The sequence below is a fragment of the Poromitra crassiceps genome (assembly GCF_964638095.1).
Source record: "Poromitra crassiceps genome assembly, chromosome: 19".
Classification (NCBI taxonomy): Eukaryota; Metazoa; Chordata; class Actinopteri; order Beryciformes; family Melamphaidae; genus Poromitra; species Poromitra crassiceps.
The window spans coordinates 14314422-14336921 of NC_139646.1; positions in this window are offsets into that span (position 1 = coordinate 14314422).

The following is a 22500-nucleotide window of genomic DNA, read 5'->3' on the forward strand; positions in this document are numbered from 1 at the left end:
AATAATTTCGCGAGTGGTCGGCTCCTCTACAGAGCGGAGCCTTCAGTAATGTTGTGAGATGTTAGGACACCTCTCCCCGTGCGCTTTTCTCTTCCAATCTCACCAAGGCGCCGCAGGCCTGCATGCTGACTGAATGAGACAGTGTGCCTGTACGCCAGTGCATTTATGTACGGGTGCATGTGTGTGTGTGGTGTGCACGTTCATTGAAAATGCATGTGTACATATTTATCAGAGTGGGCTTGTGTTTTCCATGCTGTGAATTATATCTTGATCTGCGAATGTGTTTGTATATACTGTAGATACGCATGTTTGTGTGTGGCACCTTGTGTGTGTGTGTGTGTGTGTATATGTGTGTGTGTGTGTGTGTGTGTGTGTGTGTGTGTGTGTGTGTGTGTGTGTGTGTGTGTGTCGGTGCGTAATATGTGTGTTTGGCCATGTGTGTCCAATATGCAGGCGTGACGGTAATCCCTGTGCATTCTCCAGCCAGTTCCAGTCACGGTCAGCGCAGAGGGACTCTCCCCAATGCCAGTACCCCACCGGAGAAGACCTAAATCAGCCTGACACGCTCCTGGCACACCCGGCACCAGCACCAAATTGTTCCCGACAGTATCAAATGCATCCCATCGACAATGCTCAAGTCCCCTGACCTCTGCCTCTAATGCAAGGCCTTCAAAGTGGGTTGATGGGAGAGACAGAGGAAAAATTGGAAAGAGAAAGATGTATTCTTGGAATGAGGTTGGAGCACTGGTTTGATTATTTTCTATTTCTTCCTAGTCAAAAAATCTTAATAAAAAAAAGAGGATGTAAAAAATATGTAAACAGAAAAAAAGATGTATGGTAAGAGTAATTGCTGCTGGACTGAAAAGCTCTAAGGACACAGTGGAAAGGCACAGGTGTTTAAGTAGAAGGTTGAAGATGCAGGTCTGGAGGGGAACAAGACTCTTCTTCTCTGAGAACTACTGCCCAGGTACACGAGAGCAACACACTGAAACCCCAGCGTCTCCAATCATAGTGGTGGGCAGTTTGATTCCTTGGATCATATCAATCCAATTTTGAGCTTAATTCCTTCGATCACTCCTCAAGCCTTTTGACTCATGAATGACACAATGATTATTTACTGAAATATTGGGCAATAATACCGTGGAATAATAATATCAAACCGTTTGTAGATTGTAGCACCATACACAGCATAGCTAATGTGGATGACAAGGGCTTTACTTTAAGCTTTTTATTTGCACAACAAACATGACTTGTTTTAACCCAATTAAGTGGAGGTCAAGTGTAACTATTTAATAACACATCTTTATGTCATTTTTAAAAGGTTATGGGTTGTTTGTTGAATAAAGACCTTTTGCACGCTGTCTTCTTATGAAGATCCATTGGAACCAATTACAGTAAAACCAAAAGAAAAAGAGGCTTATATGTGCAATAAAGAAATGCTGCCGCACACTGTATCTCCACAGCTCGTAAACTGTCGTGTGAACTGTGATTTCAGTATCGGCAACATGGCTGCCGGAGTAGCACAGTATGCTGTTCAAGATGGGCGCTATTATCATCATTCGTTAGGCCGTGTGTCCATCCAGTGTCTTTTCATCAGCTCCAACGTCTTTTTTCAGTTGTTTCCAATGAGGAGTGAGCGTATGCGGGCGCACACGGACGTAGAGAAAGTGCTCTGTGCCCAGCGTCTACTTTCACAGCGCTCCGGCGTTTCTGTGTGCCGGCTCCCAGCGCATCCAGCTGAAAATATTTTAACTTTTCAGAAAGACGCTGGTGTCGGGTGCTCCTTTTCTGGCAACTAATCATATGGAGAAACTATCGCAACAGAGACAGAAAGGCTCAATTGTGGGAGCAGATTGGCTAGACACTTAATATTTCTGGTGAGTGTTGAGCTAAATCACTGTATGTGCGTTGTTAGCTAATGTTAGCTGTCAGCTATCAAGCTAGCTACCGCACTGAGCTAACGTTACTTTCAGACTGCTTCCCTGCATATTGTGTGCTGAGATCAGCGCTCCCCAGCGTACTTCCAGCGTTTAACGGTCAGAAAAAGAAGCTAGATGGACACGCGGCCTAATATGGTCATTTTCTATACTACAGTATTCATTATTCCTGACCTGCCTTTTGGCATCATAGTAGGCCTATGCTGAAGCTTTCAAACTTTATGGCACTATGGTTTTACTTTATGGTCAGCTGTATGTTCTGACTCCACATGGACATATTCATTAGGCAAGGCTAGTATAAGATCAGATCAGATAAAATAGCACTTTATTCACCCCCTTGGGGAAATTCATGTGCCACAGGTGCAATTAGCGGGCAACGCCAAGGAAGCCAAGTATAGGTGGTAAACTACATAATATAGCTACATCATTAGAGACAGTACAGTAATGCAAATAAGGGCAAATAATAAATCCAGTTTGGGATAAGCACTGTACATGGATCTATTCCAGAGGTAAGGTATTAGTGCCAGTTAGGTAAAGGGGTGTCTGAGGGGCTGAGGGCCAGGGCCTGAGTTATTGTGCTGTGATGGGGGGTTCAGGGGCCAAGATGACGGTGTCAAACAGTCCGATGGCCGCAGGCACAAAGAGAGGGTGAGAGGGGAATGTATCTGTCCTCCTCAGCTCATAGAGAGGGTGAGAGGGGAATGTATCTGTCCTCCTCTCTGCCACTGCCTCCAGACTGCTCAGGCCGTGTCCCACCACAGAGCCAGCCTTCCTCATCAGCTTATCCACTTTGTTGGCTTGCCCTGCCTTGAAGTTGATCCCCGGTACACCTGCCAATGAGAACAGTGCACTGGCTACAGACTAGTATCTATAATGTAGCAGCCTGTTGCACACATTGAAGGACCTACTCTACCACTAAAAGACTTCCTTAAAAAAGCCTATACACGTGTCATGAAAAGATGAAGTGAAGCAGAGTCTGATGACACATGCACTAATAGCCTACAGTGTGATGCAGACCCCTGAGCCCACTGAATATGGATATATACTGACAGATACTGAGTGATGCAGTGGAGTACATTCACAAAACCATGCACTTAGTTGCATAGGTCTTCACAATACAAGTTCTCAGGGGTATAAGTAGCAGCGTCTCCGCTCCGCCATACAGTATATTGCGGCTGCCAATGATAGCTGAGACAGCACAGTACTTTGCAACACACACACACACACACACACACACACACACACACACACACACAACACACACACACACACACACACACACACACACACACACACACACACACACGTGCCAAACATAAATTTAACTTGTAGGCCTTTACCATCGGGCACTTGGTTTTAATTCTAATCCCCTTAGACACCAAAGTCAAACTTAATTTTTCTATTCTAAAAATGGTGCATCCTTAACCCGACCCCTCATGATTATCTAAAGGTCGGGCTTATTCCCTCTCTCCATCGCTCCCTCCATCATGCCTGGTGTGCTCCCAGTCACTACAGAGGCATAACGAGCAGTGCACGCACGGGGCGGCTGGCTGAGCGCTGACTGAGTGCCTCTCACTGCTGCCCATGTCAGCCGTCGGCCTCGCAGAAACAAGAGTTCTTGCCCAAGAAAATGAAGTATGGATTTCTAATTTGGGGGGATGGCTGGAGATGTGGGTCAAAGTTGCATTTATTTCAAGGCAGCCACATCACGCCTTCCATCAGCCTCTAGTTGAGAAACACATTGGGCCGAGCTTATAATGGATGAAGGGTCTTTTACGGCGGCTAGATGAGAGGTTTGCATTATGTATTAGCTTCACGCCGTGAATGAGTAGCTGTGCAGATAATCACTATCTGATGATCGTCATTTCTTTTGTTCCCAATCTCAAAAAGGTTATGTGACGGAGAATGGGAAGGAGAGAGAGAGGGCAGAGAGAGAGAGAGAGAGAGCGAGAGAGAGAGAGAGAGAGAGAGAGCGAGAGAGAGAGAGAGAGAGAGAGAGAGAGAGAAAGAGCGAGAGAGAGAGAGAGAGAGAGAGAGAGAAAGAGAGAGAGAGAGAGAGAGAGAGAGAGAGAGAGAGAGAGAGAGAGAGAGAGAAAGAGCGAGAGAGGCAGATATTGAGAAAGGGGAGCCTCTATCCCTACGAACGTGGCCTGCTTAACCAGAATGCCTTGTGGCCCGAAGAAGGCCGAGCTGCCGTCGGGATGGCGGGAGTCACAGATAAACGCCACAAAACTCTTCAAACATGTTTCATTGCATTTTTATTCTTGCTTAAGCATGTTGGTTGTTATGGTTAGGTTAGGTTAGGCAAGTACAGGCAATGGGGCTTGTGGTTAGGGGTTAGGTGTTTGCCTGTGGTGCGGGAACTTCGGATGAGCCATTATTTCAAATGTTCTAACAAATGTTTGTCTTGTTTCAAAACGTTTAATTACACCCAAAGGTTGGTTATTACAGTTACTGTTATAGGCAAGTAAAACAACTGGGTTAGGGTTTGATGGTGGTTAAGAAAACTATAACCATACTTGCCTAAGCCTACCTGTAACGACCAACATCCTTAACACAAAAATAAAAATGGAATGAAACATGTTTGAAGAGTTTCATGGCGTTTATCTGTGACCCCTGTCATCCCAACGGGAGCTCTCCCTTCTTTGGGCTGCAAGGCATTCTGGGTATATGCAACCTGCGTGGTGTTGACTGCAGGTCTGCAGTTGTCTGCACAACAACCCATGTTAAGAGCTTGTTCAGGGGTGGAGGTGGGATTTGATATCATGCACAGGCACTAACCACATTGCCAAGAGAGCTAGATGCCATGGCAGACCTGGTTAATGGGTCTTTATACTGCGGAGTGAGTTTAACCAACAACTACAGCTACCACTCAGGACTCATGAGGACTCACTTGGCTACATAATGCAGAGCACATGTGTGGATATGACCCTGTGGATATGACCCTGCAAGACAGACAGACCAGGGGATATGCAGGAATGCTGAATTTAAATTCAATACCTTTTAAGACCTTTTTTAAGACTTTTCCAAGACCTCAACGCCGCTTTACTCATACAGTATCAGCGATAGAGGTGTAAATGACAAGTTTCATCACAATACAATATTACTGTATATAGATTTTTTGGACAACAATACGATATTTGCTAATATCACAAAGTCTGCCACGATACGATATCAATTCAATTCAGGGGTCTGCGATCAATATGGGATAATATCATAATGCTCATTTAACACCATCATCACAACAGCTACAAAATTGTATACCTCTCAAATGGCAATTAAGACTTTTTAATACTTTTTTAAGGGCCTTAATTTTGCCTAAATTGATTGATCAACTTTTACTACTTTTCAAGACCCCGGGGATACCCTGCAGACAGACGGACAGACAGAAGAAGAGACAGAGAGGAGGTGGGGAATGAGAAAACAATACACACTCTTAAAACTGTCACTTTTAACTTCATCCACCTTATTTTTGAATGCCCCCGCTGTAAAATAATTATGGGTGCAAGCCAGGTCCGGTGTAGAACGTGACTGATTGTTGCAGCTGGCGCATTTCCTCGTTACAACTCAAAAAAATAAGTTGCTTGTGACAATAAATAGCACTTGTTTGACGACCTATTTGAGGGAATGTAGTAATTTTATCTATCACATCCGCTATTTCTGTTGCTCTTTGAACAACTCGGGATGTTTATCGATGAGATTTTTGCCAAGCTGGATGTGATTTGCTCCGTTCGCCTGCAGCTTTGAAACATCGTTTACAGACGGGTGTCAGCAACATAACGGTGGGAGGGGGCTGGGAGGATTACACCGGAAGAAGCACCCATATTTCACGTAAGGCATCATGTCAGCTAGAAATAAGGTGGATACACGCCGTGATTAGCTGTTCTAATTAGACACATGCTATCAAGACGTCTCCCCTCAAGCCGCGCCCCATTCCTTTAAATTCCTGTTTCGAGCGTTGCACAATGCAGCTGCATTTTCAAATGGCTGACAGCCGAGGATGTCGAGTCGAGCCGAGTGACATGTGTGAACGTTTCCATCATCCTCTTAGACATGGCACAGTAGTACCCTCTAACAACAGACAAGGACATTGCTCCGAGCTGTTTCTGTGCAGGAGTTGAGCATTATAGTGAAGTAGCCTACATACCAACTCACCTAGAATCAGCAATTGATCAGTTGTCACAGGGATTAGGCCTAGGCCTTGTTACACTAGGCTTGTTCAACTGTTGTAAAACCAGTGTCTGGGTCAAATTGTTTATGAAATTAAAGTAGTGTTAATTAAAAATAACACAATAAATTGTGCACTAGTCTAGTGCTGAGGAAAGAAAAGATACGAAAGAAAACACATTTTGCCATATTTGGAGCAGTTGTGCAATATTTGTGCCAACTAATTTAGCCTAACCTAACCTATCCTCCTAATCTAATCTAACGTAACCTATTGTTTATACTAACAATGAGGAAAAAGGTTGAACTGTTTCAAAATAACCCTCCACCCATGTAGAATTGTACAATGCTGCTGTTACTGAGAATTCTCACTTAAATTGGCATTTTCTTGCTAATTCCAAAAATCTACAATATATCTCAACAATACAACGAAATTCAGTAGTTCCATTTAAAAAGATACAACTTTCCCTTTAATTTGGTAACAACATGTCATGGCGATTCAATCAGGGCATCTCCTTACCTTTCCTCTCCTCCTTACCTCCTCCTTTCCTTCATTCACAGTACAGTATGACAACAAAACATAATCCTTCCTATCCTGGTCAATGATATAACCTTTCAAAATACAGTACATCTAAAACCCCCCAGTGCTTGAACCCACATTCTAATAAGATCACACAATAATTATAGTCAAACAAATGTGGAAAAAGTCAAACTTAAATGGAGAAAAGTCACGGTCAGTCCTAAGGCCTCTTTGGCGCGCTGCCTCCCGCGCCTGTCTCCGCTGGTGAGAGCCAGGTGCGTCCTGCTGTTTAGTGAAGGTGATCTTGTGTCTGGTTTTTACCGAACATGAAAACGTGATTTTCATCAAAAGACCTCTACTCACACTTTCCACTGTACAAGGCGCTTCAGGTTGTGTGCCGTTTTTAGATCTACCGGTGGGGGATAAAATCAAACGTGTCAGTGTCATCATTTTCCATTTCCGGTTGATCGATGACAATTTGAAGTATAAAACAAAGCTGTTTTGGTACATTTTAAACAATCTCTTGGGTGCTATAGTGAAATATAGAATGGGCGCTCTCGGGCGCTATAGGTGTAGAAGAATAAGTAATGTAAGTGCCTATGTATGCAATTACTATACATCTCAATCACGAAAAGCATCAAAAATGGCTTCTCACCGTAAAGTGGTGATTCTCAGGATGCTTAAATTGTTTGTATTGCAATTTCTTCCCGTCATTGCCTTTGGCATTGGTATTTCCAGTAATGTACATTTTATGTTAGTTTGTTTTCCTCCCATGGAAACTTTACATCCATAACACTGCAGACAGAGAAGATATAAAGGCAAGAGGAGTCCCGTCCTGTCTGAGTGACACACACACACACACACACACGCACACACACACACACACACACACACAGACACACGCACACACACACTCACTGACACTCGCACAGTGACACCTCCAAAGCCACAAAGGGAGACATTATCTTGAGGCGATGGATCATGTAAATGGCATTTTGTCGACGTTATGAGAATGTGGAAGATGTTTTTCTGCTTGACTGAGGCTCTTATCAAATGGGTCTGTCCTTTCCCCCACGCAATATATTTCATCTTCAGGGGAGAGGGTGAGTATTTGTGCTTGCTGTGTGTGTGTGCGTGCGTGTATATGTGTGTGTGTGTGTGTGTGTGTGTGTGTGTGTGTGTTTGTGTGGGCGTGTGCATGCATGCATGTGCGTGCGTGTATATGTGTGTGTGTGTGTGTGTGTGTGTGTGTGTGTGTGTGTGTGTGTGTGTGTGTGTGTTTGTGTGGGCGCGTGCATGCACGCATGTGTGTGTGTGTGTGTGTGTGTGTGTGTGTGTGTGTTTGTGTGCGCACGCACGCGTGTTGTGCTTGGGGGGTGTAATTTGTGTAGTTTGGGATGTCAAAACAACTTTTCATAACTTTATTTGCGCATTACGAATCAGAAATGAAAAATTGCTCACAGCAACTTGCTTTCAAACCACCTCTACTCTTGTTGCCCTATGTTCCCAAGAAGTCAAGGACTTAGAACAGAATCCATCAGATATATAATTTCTTGCAACTAGAAAATAATAGCATCTATTATTTTGGCCAACTCATTGAGCTGATGTTCAAAGTGAGTCAATGCCCCCCCCCCGTTTATCATTGAAGTGCTTTTTTTTTTTTCCTATCCATGTATGCAAGCCAACAATACACTCTAATTAATAATGTAATATAGATATCCAATAATAATAATAGTAATTGATTGCATCAGCGCTTCACATGTCGGGAGGGGGTGGTGGGGCAGGACTCACCCCATCCTCCATCGATAGCACCCACCTGTACAACTGGGTGATACTAAATATTCAGTCTTCTGACCTAACAGTATATTTGGCTGCAGTCTTAGTGAATGTCTGAATCAGAATCAGAATCACTTTTATTGCCACAGTATGCAAGTTACATATGAGGAATTTGTCTTAGTGTCTGTATGCAGCGTAGCGGTTACATCAAGATACAGGGATAAGAAGTAGGAAGATAACTAACGGCAATCGCAAGGTTGCAAGTGCAATCAAATCGAATCAAATCGAGTCAATATATACAATATGTACATGAGTGGTGAAGTGTTCTGTGGATGATAAATATGAATTTACGTTGGATTTACATGAGATTTGATGGCATTTACAGTAACTAGAGTTAAAGGGATAGATCAGATTTTTTGATGTGTGGTTGTATGAGGTACTTGCAGACAGTCAGTGTGCTACATGCAGTAGAATGCAGCCGGCGCAGTCCCTGTTTGCAGAAATGGAGACCGGCCGCGTCAGGCAAGTAGAGCTGTCTGCTGCTGAGTGTGAACAGGGTCATGAGCAAAAACGTACAAAAAAAATAAACAGAAAAAGAAAGAAGAAAAAACAACACAGAGAGAAAAAAAAGCTTCCATACTGCTCACCTGGCGTCCTCCAAGTCTTTGGCGCGGGGCGGTGGTCTCTGGTGCGGGGCGGTGGTCTCTGGTGCGGGGCGGTGGTCTTTGGTGCACAGCTCCAGGCCAGTATGGAAACATCGCTGGATGACAGCAGATTCTAAACTCCAGTCTACTGTGGAGTACAGGTAAGGTTAACAGGTAAGCTTATTACACATTACTTACTAAATAAATCAATTATTTGACACCCCTATATAACAACAATGATTGTATTCATTTGAAAATTATTTCATTGCTTCCACCCAAAAAAATTGTTCCTTCTTGCCGGGCCTTTGCAGTTCACACACTTGGGAACATTTAGGATAACGTTACATTTGCTAACCAGCTTCAGCGTGTTCATGTTGCTACATGTAACACACCAGCCGGGTAGAAACAACTTACCTGGATTTGCCTGAGATGTTTCTAATGAAGAAAGCAAGAGTAGCCTATCCAACAGCGAGGTGTTTGTTTTGTTGCCATCTTAACAGACTGTTGCTATAGCTAATCTTTATTTTCCTCGGGGTGTCGCAAACGAGCTGTCGCTAAATTGACTGGACTTCTTTGTGCAAATTAATTGATATGACTGGATGTGCCCTCTGTGCATGGCACCAGTCTGATACTAGTCCCATGTGGTCAGACCCAACGTTTTACGTCAGTACGCTTCCAGCATGGCACCAGTCTGATACTAGTCTCATGAGGTCAGACCCAACGTCTTACGTCAGTACACTTCCAGCATGGCACCAGTCTGATACTAGTCTCATGTGGTCAGACCCAACGTCTTACTTCAGTACGCTTCCAGCATGGCACCGGTCTGATACTAATCTCATGTGGTCAGACCCAACGTCTTACGTCAGTACGCTTCCAGCATGGCACCAGTCTGATACTAATCTCATGTGGTCAGACCCAACGTCTTATTTCAGTACACTTCCAGCATGGCACCAGTCTGATACTAGTCTCATGTGGTCAGACCCAACGTCTTACGTCAGTACGCTTCCAGCATGGCACCAGTCTGATACTAATCTCATGTGGTCAGACCCAACGTCTTATTTCAGTACACTTCCAGCATGGCACCAGTCTGATACTAGTCTCATGTGGTCAGACCCAACGTCTTACGTCAGTACACTTCCAGCATGGCACCGGTCTGATACTAATCTCATGTGGTCAGACCCAACGTCTTACGTCAGTACGCTTCCAGCATGGCACCGGTCTGATACTAATCTCATGTGGTCAGACCCAACGTCTTACGTCAGTACGCTTCCAGCATGGCACCAGTCTGATACTAGTCTCATGTGGTCAGACCCAACATCTTATTTCAGTACACTTCCAGCATGGCACCAGTCTGATACTAGTCTCCTGTGGTCAGACCCAACGTCTTACGTCAGTACGCTTCCAGCATGGCACCAGTCTGATACTAGTCTCATGTGGTCAGACCCAACATCTTACGTCAGTACGCTTCCAGCATGGCACCAGTCTGATACTAGTCTCATGTGGTCAGACCCAATGTCTTACGTCAGTACGCTTCCAGCATGGCACCAGTCTGATACTAGTCTCATGTGGTCAGACCCAACGTCTTACGTCAGTACGCTTCCAGCATGGCACCAGTCTGATACTAGTCTCATGTGGTCAGACCCACCGTCTTACGTCAGTACGCTTCCAGCGACGGAGGGTCTGAATCACCAGTCAGCATTTCTACATTTTGCCAGGAGAAATTCCCTGGCTAAATCTGACTGGCTGGGCTGTAACGGAAGTCACCCACTAGGTCAGTGGTTGTTCAATTCATGTGTCTGCCACACCTTGTTCATGTGTCTGCCACACCTTGTTTTTGTCTTAGGGGCAGGACCTTAACAACTTCTCAAGAGTTGTGCTCCAGACGTAGATCTCCAGCACATCCGGGGCAGGTCAGAGTTGACTCAGTCTGTTGTGTAGCAGCCTAATGTAGCATAGGCTATAGATATTATCAGGGTATTATCAGATATTATCAGTTGTCAGGGTAACTTAAACATATTTAAAGCTGGAAATAAGGTCCAGGGTGTAAAAGACCGGAATTCTCCTGTAAAAGCCGAGTCCCATATAGCAGGTCCAACATGCTGGCAGGGTCTGACTTCACATTTTGACAATTTCATGTGTTTTTTTGTTTGTTTTTGCCTTCAAACGTCTGCTGAGTGATTTAAATGCTGCTCTCTGCTCATGCTTCGACTTCAGTTCCATTAGCCACCATTTTTTGTTCTCAGATTTTTTTCATTCATTTCTGCAGATTTTTTTCACAGTAAATCTTTTGTGCGAAAGGAATTAAACACCCGTCTCAAATAGACACAGGTCCAAAATATACACGGGCTGAATTCAGTGATTGAAGCAATTAAACACCAGGTCTATTAATTGTAGTTTTACGGTAATTTATAAGATATTAGTTATGGAACACTGTCCATAGTGACATTTTGGCTTGATATTCATTATGTAAAATGCCATTTTTCATCAGTACAGCTCATAATGAGACAACTTAAAGGCTGCTGTTAATCCTTTCCATAATTACTGTGTAGCTTGATGCTGTCGGTGAGCTTAAGGTGATGGATGTTAGTGTTGCTGTCATTAATAAGAACATACCATTAATTCCACATCTACCACTAAGGCCCAATCTACCGCTACGACCCGGCTCGAGGGAAGCAACATAAAGGAGTCAAACTACGGTTTAGAGACGAACTGAAGTTGAACCCAACGGAACCCAAGTAGCGTGAGGGTCGAAGATGTCTGAAAACAAATCTTGTCTGAGAGCGTTGTTTGGGAGCGTTTTTCCCGCTCCCAAATCGAGTGGGATCCAGCGTGTTGTGGTGCTACGTGAGTGGGATCAGCAGAGTACCAGGCAGCCAGCTGCTTCTGTGTGGAGCGGAGCGGAGAATCCGATGCAGTGCTGCCTACCCGCCTGGAATCTCAGAGGGGCGACCCCTTACATTAACGTTATCCTGGAATGCGAGTTTAACGAGCCAGTTACATGTCTTTGCATTCTTAGACATTACTGTTTGCTTTATTTTGTATGTTAGATACAATTGGCCAAGTTATTAGTTTGTTTATGGGCTAGAAATTCTGCCAGGTTACAAACACTAGGCGCCAATTTCTCCTCCATTTGGAGGATAAACTTCTCCTGAAATGAAGATTGACAGCTGCCATGTCGTGATATGATTGGTTGAAATGTGGAAGAAATGTGATAGTACTACTGTATGTGATGTCAGCAAACTGTAGATTACTGTTATGAATAAAATCTTGAAAAATGAACTTTTGATGTGAAAAAGTGTGAAAAACTAAAGAAATTTGATTTTTGTGATTTTTTTTTTTTGCATACATTATTAAATAGGTGCCCTGAATACCCAAGTATTTGAACTAAAATAAAATAAAAGTCATGTTTGGGTTCAGCTCGACTTTAAGTTACTAAATCAGAATTAAGTTGTACAGTAAGAAACGCATGAATAAATGAAACAAGGAAACAGAGAGTGATGGCTGGAGACCCTGTTGCTGCAGTGTAGGATGCAAAGACAGACAGAGAGACAGAGAGAGAGAGAAGAGAAAGAGAGACAGAGACAGAGACAGAGACAGAGAGAGACAGAGAGAGACAGAGAGAGAGAGAGAGAGGGAAAGAGAGAGAGACAGAGAGAGACAGAGAGAGACAGAGAGAGAGAGAGAGAGGGAAAGAGAGAGAGACAGAGAGAGACAGAGAGAGAGAGAGAGAGAGAGAGAGCCTTTAAAGACCCTGTGTGAAATAGTACATACATCTGGCCCATACAAAACATCCAGTTATCTTTGCGTGAACCTACTGCTTGAGAAAAAAATGCATCTTAGCATTCACAGAAACATCTTATATTCACCATTCATATATTCCTCTTATCTCAACCTCAGTATTGTTCATCTTACCACATCTATTCTCAACCCCATCCAATCATTTGCTCTCACCTTTCTGTGTGCAATCCTCCTGCCATCAGACCTGACAGTCGACCACTGCAGACATCCCTCCATCAGATTAAAATGGAATTATCATCAGAGCCGTAACCATCATACGCTTATACTGGCCAATAATATCGGCCGTTACATTGCCAAATGACAGGCACCTGGTGTGCTCAGCTTCTCCATGTTCTCAAATCAGCCCAACCCAACCAAGTCCAATCAGACCTAAAAGCCCTGATTAATGGAATGTGCATGCATAAAAAAAGAATTAAAGAACACAATTAATCAGTTTTATGTTATGGTCTATGGTGTTGAATGAGTCGTATGCGTTGACTGGAATGGTTATGGTTATGCCAGGGATCTATCTCTGTGATGACAGTAGCGAGGGCTGTCTAATTGACAGAGCGGCAGATACTGTGAAGCCTAAAGCAAATGATCTGGCATGCGGGTGGATGATTTAAGCAGACTCTGTTGGCACAGGGGTGGAACTGTCACTGTTCAGATGCAGGAGAAGACTCGTCCTTGTTAAACGAATCTGGGTTTGAGAAAGATAGTTCTGCACTGTCACGCACCAAAAAGAAAGTTGAGAGATGAAGAGAAGCCTGCGAGAGGTGAAAGGAGGCTGACAGGAGGTGAGAAGATGAGAATAGAGGTGTCATGTGTCATACTTAAAGAATGAAATAGAAATAATAGCTCACGTTATTATATCTTAACCTGCAATTGAAACACTGCACAGCTAACAACAAGTACGGTGTCTAATGCTTAAATATAGTACCTCAGTGTAAACTCACTTCAGAGTCAAAATGTTCACACGTGTGCCTAGAGGTGATGTAATGGTTAAGATCCGTGCTGGGACTTAAACTAACCAACCTACTATCCATCCTACTGACTCACTACTAAATCAACCTACTATCCATCCTACTGACTCACTACTACACCAACCTACTATCCATCCTACTGACTCACTAACCAACCTACTATCCATCCTACTGACTCACTAACCAACCTACTATCCATCCTACTGACTCACTAACCAACCTACTATCCATCCTACTGACTCAACCAACCTACTATCCATCCTACTGACTCACTAACCAACCTACTATCCATCCTACTGACTCACTAACCAACCTACTATCCATCCTACTGACTCACTAACCAACCTACTATCCATCCTACTGACTCACTAACCAACCTACTATCCATCCTACTGACTCACTAACCAACCTACTATCCATCCTACTGACTCACTAACCAACCTACTATCCATCCTACTGACTCACTACTAAATCAACCTACTATCCATCCTACTGACTCACTAACCAACCTACTATCCATCCTACTGACTCACTAACCAACCTACTATCCATCCTACTGACTCACTAACCAACCTACTATCCATCCTACTGACTCACTAACCAACCTACTATCCATCCTACTGACTCACTAACCAACCTACTATCCATCCTACTGACTCACTAACCAACCTACTATCCATCCTACTGACTCACTAACCAACCTACTATCCATCCTACTGACTCACTAACCAACCTACTATCCATCCTACTGACTCACTACTAAATCAACCTACTATCCATCCTACTGACTCACTAACCAACCTACTATCCATCCTACTGACTCACTAACCAACCTACTATCCATCCTACTGACTCACTAACCAACCTACTATCCATCCTACTGACTCACTAACCAACCTACTATCCATCCTACTGACTCACTACTAAATCAACCTACTATCCATCCTACTGACTCACTAACCAACCTACTATCCATCCTACTGACTCACTAACCAACCTACTATCCATCCTACTGACTCACTAACCAACCTACTATCCATCCTACTGACTCACTAACCAACCTACTATCCATCCTACTGACTCACTACTAAATCAACCTACTATCCATCCTACTGACTCACTAACCAACCTACTATCCATCCTACTGACTCACTAACCAACCTACTATCCATCCTACTGACTCACTAACCAACCTACTATCCATCCTACTGACTCACTAACCAACCTACTATCCATCCTACTGACTCACTAACCAACCTACTATCCATCCTACTGACTCACTAACCAACCTACTATCCATCCTACTGACTCACTAACCAACCTACTATCCATCCTACTGACTCACTAACCAACCTACTATCCATCCTACTGACTCACTACTAAATCAACCTACTATCCATCCTACTGACTCACTAACCAACCTACTATCCATCCTACTGACTCACTAACCAACCTACTATCCATCCTACTGACTCACTAACCAACCTACTATCCATCCTACTGACTCACTAACCAACCTACTATCCATCCTACTGACTCACTAACCAACCTACTATCCATCCTACTGACTCACTAACCAACCTACTATCCATCCTACTGACTCACTAACCAACCTACTATCCATCCTACTGACTCACTAACCAACCTACTATCCATCCTACTGACTCACTAACCAACCTACTATCCATCCTACTGACTCACTAACCAACCTACTATCCATCCTACTGACTCACTACTAAATCAACCTACTATCCATCCTACTGACTCACTACTAAATCAACCTACTATCCATCCTACTGACTCACTACTACACCAACCTACTATCCATCCTACTGACTCACTAACCAACCTACTATCCATCCTACTGACTCACTACTAAACCAACCTACTATCCATCCAGAGCAGACTCACTGCTAGAGCAACCTACTATCTACCTAACCTAACCTACATCCAGAGCAGAAAGAGTTCACATCTGTGTTAGCGTGTTCATTTATTTATGTAATGATCTGATCCATGTCTTCCTTCTCCCACACACTTGTAGCCATGTCACTAGGAATGCAGTGAAAAGCAGAGTGAGAGAATGCTGAGATTTGAAAGTAAGCAAGGAGATCAAAAGCTTTCTTCATGCCTACCGGTATACACAATGCATCAAAGAGATGGATTGTGGCACGATGCATCAAATGAAAATGATGCATTTGTGGAGGTTAAGCTGAAGACACATCATCTCACAGGACTAAAAATAGAGCCCAGATCTGTGTCCCACAGGTTTCAATCAGTGGTATTTTTTTTTATACCAGAAAGAGTATCTGCTTTAGGCCACCTTTATTTAACCAGGTCATCCCATTGAGATGGAGAATCTCTTTTTCAAGGAAGACATGATGACGGAGAGAGAAGCATCAGGGCAACATTTTTGACAACCTAGCCTATTATACAACTTCGCACAAAATCAAAATCCACTCAAAGGTAAAAGTTAAGATGAAAAAAGTACAATGTCATACAGTAAGCACCTAAAATGCAGCAGTAGATATAGGATAATTAATAATAATAATAATAATTTCAATAATAATAATAATAATTATAATAATAATAATAATAATTATTAATAATAATAATAATAATAATAATTATTATTATTATTATTATTATAATAATAATAATTATTATTATTATTATCATCATCATTGTTACTTAATCTTTTTTCTGATCTGACAAAGTGATTGTTATCATTGTATTGTTCATGGGGTTTACATTCAATAATACACCTATGGGGCTCTATTTTCGTGAATAATAAATATATCAGACAAAAAATCAGGGCGCATGGTGCGGGTACACGCTAAACAGGAAGTGGTGTGTTTAGTCAGAGAGCCATACAGTACATGCAGTTGGAAAGTGGGTGGGATTAGGACCTACATTCTCAGTAGGTCGTAGGGACGGGTGTTTTAAATGCTGTACGCTCTGTGCTACGATGCGGATCCGCCACTAAAGTTTCTCCCAAGAGGAAACCTATGTCCTTCTCCTTGTGCAGGAGGTGCATAATTGCCATGGGCGAATATACAGCACTGTCAAGTCTATTGGCTTGGGAGGAGATAACACATTTGATGGCCACATTGCTCTGGTCCAAGGAGAACCATTGCCCAGTGTAGGAAAGGACAGTCCACCAGCCTGTCCCTGGTTGCCTCCACAGTCCACACCATGCCTCATGGCACAATATTGACCATCATTCACAGCCTCGTTTATGTAGTTAGAATGAATGATTTATTTGTATATATATTTTTGCTGCTTGAGAGAAGTCTATTTGCCCAACATAGCCTGTATAATCGACCATAAAAGGTTGGTAAGCTTTTTAATAGGATCTGTTCACATACACCTCTCCTCCTACTTCAGCGAGTTCACGGTGAGTCACGGAAATACCAAACGGGCACAGGTGAGAAGAAGAAGAAAAAACTGTGCACCTGATGAAACTATGACTTCAGCGGCAGAAAGTCCCCCGACAGAGCTGGTGGAGTCACTGCAGAGCAGAGAGCCATCATGAGGACAGAGCTGGTGGAGTCACTGCAGAGCAGAGAGCCATCATGAGGACAGAGCTGGTGGAGTCACTGCAGAGCAGAGAGCCATCATGAGGACAGAGCTGGTGGTCACTGCAGAGCAGAGAGCCATCATGAGGACAGAGCTGGTGGAGTCACTGCAGAGCAGACAGCCATCATGAGGACAGAGCTGGTGGAGTCACTGCAGAGCAGAGAGCCATCATGAGGACAGAGCCGGTGGAGTCACTGCAGAGCAGAGAGCCATCATGAGGACAGAGCTGGTGGAGTCACTGCAGAGCAGAGAGCCATCATGAGGACAGAGCTGGTGGAGTCACTGCAGAGCAGAGAGCCATCATGAGGACAGAGCTGGTGGAGTCACTGTAGAGCAGAGAGCCATCATGAGGACAGAGCTGGTGGAGTCACTGCAGAGCAGAGAGCCATCATGAGGACAGAGCTGGTGCAGTCACTGCAGAGCAGAGAGCCATCATGAGGACAGAGCTGGTGGAGTCACTGCAGAGCAGAGAGCCATCATGAGGACAGAGCTGGTGGAGTCACTGCAGAGCAGAGAGCCATCATGAGGACAGAGCCGGTAGAGTCACTGCAGAGCAGAGAGCCATCATGAAGACAGAGCTGGTGGAGTCACTGCAGAGCAGAGAGCCATCATGAAGACAGAGCCGGTGGAGTCACTGCAGAGCAGAGAGCCATCATGAGGACAGAGCCGGTGGAGTCACTGCAGAGCAGAGAGCCATCATGAGGACAGAGCTGGTGGAGTCACTGCAGAGCAGAGAGCCATCATGAGGACAGAGCTGGTGGAGTCACTGCAGAGCAGAGAGCATCATGAGGACAGAGCTGGTGGAGTCACTGCAGAGCAGAGAGCCATCATGAGGACAGAGCCGGTAGAGTCACTGCAGAGCAGAGAGCCATCATGAAGACAGAGCTGGTGGAGTCACTGCAGAGCAGAGAGCCATCATGAGGACAGAGCTGGTGGAGTCACTGTAGAGCAGAGAGCCATCATGAGGACAGAGCTGGTGGAGTCACTGCAGAGCAGAGAGCCATCATGAGGACAGAGCTGGTGGAGTCACTGTAGAGCAGAGAGCCATCATGAGGACAGAGCTGGTGGAGTCACTGCAGAGCAGAGAGCCATCATGAGGACAGAGCTGGTGGAGTCACTGCAGAGCAGAGAGCCATCATGAGGACAGAGCTGGTGGAGTCACTGTAGAGCAGAGAGCCATCATGAGGACAGAGCTGGTGGAGTCACTGCAGAGCAGAGAGCCATCATGAGGACAGAGCTGGTGGAGTCACTGCAGAGCAGAGAGCCATCATGAGGACAGAGCTGGTGGAGTCACTGTAGAGCAGAGAGCCATCATGAGGACAGAGCTGGTGGAGTCACTGCAGAGCAGAGAGCCATCATGAGGACAGAGCTGGTGCAGTCACTGCAGAGCAGAGAGCCATCATGAGGACAGAGCTGGTGCAGTCACTGCAGAGCAGAGAGCCATCATGAGGACAGAGCTGGTGGAGTCACTGCAGAGCAGAGAGCCATCATGAGGACAGAGCTGGTGGAGTCACTGCAGAGCAGAGAGCCATCATGAGGACAGAGCTGGTGGAGTCACTGCAGAGCAGAGAGCCATCATGAGGACAGAGCTGGTGGAGTCACTGCAGAGCAGAGAGCCATCATGAGGACAGAGCTGGTGGGGTCACTGAGCAGAGAGCACCCATCATAGCTGCTCAGAGTGATCAGTTAATGCAGGGGGGGAGAGCTAACCGCTCTGATTTATCCCACTGATGGATACTGCGAGATGAGAAACAATATACTGTACTCAACATCTGACAATGATCAGCTGACCGGTGCTTCCTCAGCTTGCTCCCATTTGGTTACCATCACACATTTTTCTCATTTCCCACCACATCCCCTCTTCTTTGATCTCCAGTCTTTTTTCCTCTCCTAATCTCCCTTTTTCTATCTCTGCCTTTCCTCTGTCTCTCTGTGACGAAGAAATATGTATTTTGAAAAAATGGATGTCAGTGAGAGGGATGGCTGGATTTAATACAGATTCATTATTTTGATTGATGCTGCAAGAATCTGCCACTCACTGCGGACATAAGAGGATTCAGCTACATGCTTTATGGTTTACAAAAACCTCAAAGGAAAGTTTAAGTCTCTTTAGAGATCTCCCTGGTGCTTTCTCTTGTCTTTCAACTTGATCCTGACAAATGGCCTGGAATAGTTTTGCCTGCAAATAAAGTTAGTAGGAAAGCTTTCTGGAATATTTTCCTTGTTTCTTATTGGCTGTGTTGTACTCTAAGGTATGATCGATAGGATCAATATTGCAATGGGGATGTATTTGGTTCTGTAATCTCCCAGATGGAGACGCGTGAGTGGAATATCAGACGTAAACAGAGTTCAGGTATTTATTGATGAGAGATTAGAGGAATGTTTTGTGCTTTTTTTTTTTATGATTTCCCCCCCATTTTCTCCCCAAATTGTACTTGGAAAAATTGCCCCCTGCTGCCCCAGTCGCTGCTCCACCCCCTCTGCCGATCTGGGGAGAGCCGTAGACTAGCACCATGCTTCCTCCGACACATGCGCATTTGCCAGCCACTTGTATTCACCCGACAGCGGTGAGCTTCACCGGCAGGACGTAGCATGTGGGAGGATCCCACTATTCCCAACAGTTCCCTTCCGCCCAGAACAGGCGCCCCGACCGACCGGAGGAGGCGCTAGTGCAGCGACCAGGACACATACCCCTAATCCGACTTCCCACCTGCAGATACAGCCAATTGTCCCTGTATGGACGCCCGACCAAGCCGGAGGTAACCCGGGCACGCGAACCTGCGACCCTCGTGTTTGTAGGCAGGGAATCTACTGCTATACACTACATGGACGCCCAGAATGTTTTGTGCTTGAGTGAGGGTGTGAGGTCGAGCTGTCATGGCCACAGACACATACATGGTTGCAGTAAACATATCCTCAGAGAAAGAGAAATACTGCAATCAAAATAAGGCTTGAATTTGTCGGCTTGGTTTTCTCAAAAGTACAGCAGTTTGAATCATAACAATTTCACCTGGTGACGCTTTATATGCAGATAATTTATTATGGTATTTGCTTTGGTAAGGGTCTCTGAGCACTGTCGTCCTATTCCAAAAACAATCCGGAATTAATGAAATGGCTTAGTGTGGGTATTATGCATATTGTTGAGGGGCAGAAGCACAGAGTGAGGCTAGTGTTTCACTTGGGAACCATAATAGCGTAACCCTTAGGGCTGACACTGAGTCATAACACTTCCTGAATTACGCTCTCATCAGCAGGATATTCCTGACAAATCTCTCTCTTTCCACCTGAAAAGCACACAGGAACTCAGGGACAGCACCCTTCATTGTGCACAAAATCATTTCTCGTTTGCCATCCATTTTCTCTCTCCAGCTGTTCAATTTGCAGGTCCAAACTCAGAATCAGAGTGCATGGAGGCTGCTTAGAAGCACAGATTGCACTTCGGCTGGAAACACTATTTCCTCTTACTGGGGGGAAGCGTACTTACCCATTTGATTGCAAATTCCACTTTCCATGAGACAGGCAAACCGATGTATGCAAATCCCTGTAGGAAATGCCCAAGACCGTACATGTTGTTGTTGTTGTTGCTAAATTAGATTACCATCAAATCATATCAATAAAACATGGAATGATTGGACATAAAACTAATTCATGCTGATGAGTTCCTGTGTTAGGACAAACTCCTGCATATCCTACTACGTATTATACTAGGGCAGCCGGCGGTTCGAAGCGCGCTCAATTTCTAGTTAACTTTTAATGCTTCTTCTCTTGTTTGTTTACTACCGAGGTCGTGCTAGTTTCATTGTCACCAAGATTCAGACCATGCCCATCCTCTTCCAAGCCACACAATTAATTGGATTCTCATCATAACAGGCGTCCTTCCTGTGGGGTTTCACATCATAGTATCCCTGCACACGTAGGCTACAGTAATTGAGTCATCGAGGAGCTTAAGGCATGCATGGTGCCAGGAGTGAGGGATAATTTTACTGTTGTACGGAGCATGCACACACACACATGCACACACACGCACGGGCGCACACGCGTGCACGCGCGCGCGCACACACACACACACACACACACGTGTGCGCGCATCCACGCATGCATGCACACATGTAAGAGCCTTGATAAAAAAAATACAAACAAAAAACACCAACACTCCACCCCCCACAGCTTCCCATACTGTGCCTGATCCACACGCACACACACGCATGTGCACACACACACACACACACGCACGCACGCACGCACGCACGCGCGCACACACACACACACACACACACACACACACACACACACACACACACACACACACACACACACACACACACACACACACAGCTGTGTATGTGAAGAAAACATGCTGTAGTGTTATGTTGTGCTATTTAATACAAGCAAAAAAGGACTATTGCCATTGTGGAGAGACGCTACTGCCGGTGGCAAAGTGACATCCTCTACGTATCTAACAAATAGAGAACACTGAGCAGTTCCGTCTCTTTCTCTGCCTGAACACTGGAGACAGACAGTGAGCTCTGATACATGTTGAATGAGCCTGAACACTGGCGACAGACAGTGAGCTCTGATAAATGTTGAATGAGAATCTCACTGGTTCCATGTGTTGAATCTATAGCCTAGTTATGGCAATGGCACTTTGTGTATGTGCACAACAGGCTCACAAATGATCAGAAATACTGTATGATGTTATTATGATTACATTCTGCATACATGGATTCATGCATTAGCGAGTGGTCCATGTTCTTCTTGTTCTTACACTCAATGCTGATAGAGGAAGACGGAGTGGCGGCTGCAGTGGTTAAGGAGCCCGTCCTGTAACTGGAACATCACAGGTTTGATCCCTGCAAAGAAGTCATGTGTTTTGCTGGCAAGCGATGCTCTGGACTGGATAAAATGCTAAATGCCCGGTGTCATTTTATTTATTCACACAGTGATAAAACATGAAGAGATGCAATAAGTATTGCAGATGAGAATAAAAAAGCAGGAGTTTGTCAAAACCTATCCCTCCAATGGCATGCTCATAATCTAGATATATTATGCACCTTATGTCTATTTACATATTCTCCTCTTCAGAGCATCTTGGCAGGAGACAACGTGATCCCCATAGCGTTAAG